The 3637-nt window shown below is 39.0% G+C and overlaps 1 pseudogene; it reads left to right on the top strand.

Annotated features, from left to right (window-relative positions):
- The first annotated feature begins 437 nt into the window (after positions 1-437).
- Positions 438-902, top strand: LOC102869558 (annotated as a pseudogene).
- The last annotated feature ends 2735 nt before the right edge of the window (positions 903-3637 follow it).

Raw genomic sequence — 3637 nt, 5'->3', positions numbered from 1 at the left:
GCTTCGCCATACTTTTTCAGGTGTTTCTACTTTGTTTTAGAATAATCTCCATTTGTATAAACAGATATTCCTCCATATTGACCTGTTTCTCCTCTGTGATACTTCCCTAAGCAACACCTTACCCAAAGTGTTTTTGATGTTATTGATATTTCTATGAGAAAAATGATATGTACACATTTACTTTAAAGAAGACTTTAAAAAAAATTTCTTGGCCCATTCTTCTCCCCTGGATTCAAACAGCACACTTTCAGAACGCAGGTTCTTACCCCTAGTCCACCAAAGCTGTGAGAGGAGGTGAAAAAATGTCAATGCCCCGCCTCTTTGAAAGCAAAGCAGCCTGGGGACCTAGTTACCTCCTGGAGTGATGCTATGCGCGCTCAGGGCAGCTGCGCAGACCTGCACTTCCGGCCCCCCCTCTCACTCACTGCCGGATCGTCATGGCGGCCGTGTCCTTGGCTGTGTGTGCTCGGCGCCTTTTTGCTGCAAAAGCGATGCGAGGGTTCGCTGCTTTCCGTGTCTGCTGGGAATCCAGTGCTTCCAGGGCTGCAGTTACTCCGTCCGCCATGGTGGGGAAGCGGCCGCAAGAAGCGATTATGCGCTGGCGGGAGGACCCGGATCCCGAGGACGAAAACCTCTACCAGAAGAACGCAGACTCCCATGGTTATGACAAGGATCCTGTCGTGGACCTCTGGAACATGCGCATTGTTTTCTTCTTTGGCTTCTCCATTGTCCTAGTCCTTGGCAGCACGTTTGTGGCTTACCTGCCTGATTACAGGATGCGTGAGTGGGCCCGCAGGGAGGCCGAGAGGCTTGTGAAGTACCGAGTTGCCAATGGTCTCCCCCTCATGGAATCCAATTACTTTGACCCCAGCAAGATCCAGCTGCCAGAGGAAGAGGACTGAGTAGAGCCAAGTGGAGCCCGGGAAGCACCCCCTCAAATACCCCTCTACCTGCCTGTCTGTCTGCTCCTCAAAAGTACTAATTAAAGAGTTAAAAGTCTGGGAAACAACCTCACTTTTATTTCTTTTGTTTATTTGAGAGTTTACAAATAATTGAATTTTTAGTTCTTAACTCATAACATTAGTATATATTTCATTGGTTCTTTGATATACACTTTATAGCATTAATTGTGATTGATACGTGAATTTCAATGGCTAACCCCTTCGAATGTATTGCCTTTCTTTTTACACAACTTAACAATTTTTTTTTAGGTATTTAAAAAAATTTCTGAGTGAAGCTTGTGTGTGTGTGTGTGTGTGTGTGTGTGTATGTGTTACGTGTATGGTGTGTATTATGGTCACAGTACAAGAATTTAAAAATGAAGTGAAATTTATCCAAAAATTTACCTTTCTCAAGGTATTTAGTATTAAAATGTTGGTACTTACAGCTCTCTATATATTTCTTTCATTATATATATATATATATATTTGGATCCACATCTGTGCTTATATTTCCATTTATATAATTGCTATATATGGAAAATAGAAGATTTATGTTCACACTACTGATATGCTTTATATATGGTTTTGTAACTTACTTTCTTTGCTTAGCAGTTGTTGCTACTATTGTACTTTCAAGATGGAACCGACTCATGGCCAACCCAGAGGCTGTAAATCGCCACTAGGAGATTGCCTTTCTTTGTTCCATGGAGCAGCTGGTGGACTTGAACCAAGTACTTTAGGGTTGGCAGCACAACTTCTTACCACTAGGCCATCAGAGCTTCCTTCTAATATGCATACACAGATCTAAATGATCAGATCTTTCATTTGTATTGTGTTTATGGCAGAATTTTACCCTATGATTGTTTATTTCTAAGTTTAAGGCTCAGTGACTTTGTTTCTTTAGAGTATGTTCTAAATTGATTGTTTTAAATCATCAACTTTTATTATAAGTTGTGTAATAAAAGACAGTCTAAGGTCATTGAAAGACAAAAAAATGATAAAGAATAATCCTAATCAAGAGAAAACCACTAATAACTTTCTGATACATTTTATTTTCTATACACATTTTAATAATTGAGATGAAATGATATGTAATATCTTGAACTCTTGCTTTTTCATGCTGCTGTTCTGTGCAGTTGAGTTGTTGGTGCTCATAGCGACCCTATGTACAACAGCTCTGAACTCTGCTCTATCCTGTGCCAACCTCATCATCTCTGACCCACCCAACTCCATTACCCTCCTCACTGAGTCAATCCATCTCATCCAGGATGTTCCTCTCTTATGCTGTCCCTCCACCCTTCCAAGCTTGATATCCCTCTCCAAGGACTGGTCCCTCCTTGTAACATGCCCAAAGTATGTCAGATGAAGCTTCAGAATCCTTTCCTCCAAGGAGCAGCCTGGTTTCACCCTCTCAAGGACCAACCTGTTTGTTTTCCTAGCAGTCTTATGTACAGTAGAGCTTTTTTCATATGTATTACAAAATAAACACATCCCCATGAGTAGAAATACCTTGTCTTAAATGTAATGATTATAAACAAAGCTACTAGGAACATCTTTGTATATAAAGTTATTCTGTCTTTTTTACTTTTATTCTGAGAATTGACTTTTAGTTGTGTTATTGTTATGTACTGTTGACTAAGAACCAGATTTCTAGAGGTGGTGAATCACATGGGAGTTGATTGCCTATCTTTCTCCCACAGAGCATCTGCTGGATTTGAATTGCTAGATTTGAACAGTGTGCCTTTGGATTTGCGATATAGCTTTTACTGCTAGGCTACCAGACCTCCCTTTCTGTTTATGGATCTTTGAAGGATTCTCTAAAGCCACACTTAGAACTGATGCATAATTTATTTTTGTGCCAGCAGGATATGAGAAAATGAACGCCATTGCACTGACAATGGGATTGAGGATTTTCCTTTAAAAATTGTTTTGCCATTTGAAAGGCCAAAATTGATATTACATTGTGGCCTAGTGGCAAGAAGCTGCATTGCAATCCTGAAGGCTCTCTTTAGAGGCCACCAGTTGCTCCATGGGAGGATGGGCAGTCTCCTCCCATGTGATCAGCAACCTCTCACAACCTGATGGAGGGTCAGCTATGAGTTGGTTCCAACTCGACAGTAAACATTACCTATTTTTTTTTTTTATGGCTATAGAAATTGACCATTTATTGGATATTCATGTTGTATCTTGAGTATTAAAGATTGGCTACCATTTGTTCAGTGTTTATAGTGCTGTAGCTTTAATGTTATGTATTATACACCTTATCATGCCATCTTCAGTTTCAGAATGTAGGTGTCATAGGCAAAGTAGCAAACTCTCCCAAGTTAAATGGCAGAGGCAAGCATAAAATAGTTTGTTCTTTTTCTGAATCTTTACTCTTAGCTGCTGTACCTCTTGGAAGATCTTACTATCTTGCCTTTGCTCATTTATAAATATTGGAAGCACCGTGCTATTATTTTTAATACAGGTTATTTATATTTATTTATTTTTTTTTTACTATTGGTATATATCTTTCCCCCTTTCTTTTGTTTTAAGTGTTATTTCAGCATGCTTACCCTTTAATCTTAGTATTTTAAGAAATGAATTTAAATATTAATAGATATATTTGTGTTTACCCATGGTATCTTTTTCTGTTGTTTAATCTTCTAAAATTCTCCTTGAATGAGACTAGAGTATTATTTACTTCCATTTATCCA

The sequence above is a fragment of the Elephantulus edwardii genome, unplaced genomic scaffold (genome assembly GCF_000299155.1).
Source record: "Elephantulus edwardii isolate Elephantulus edwardi_28Jun2011 unplaced genomic scaffold, EleEdw1.0 scaffold00044, whole genome shotgun sequence".
NCBI classification, from domain to species: Eukaryota; Metazoa; Chordata; class Mammalia; order Macroscelidea; family Macroscelididae; genus Elephantulus; species Elephantulus edwardii.
This window is presented reverse-complemented; position numbering and strand designations above follow the sequence as displayed.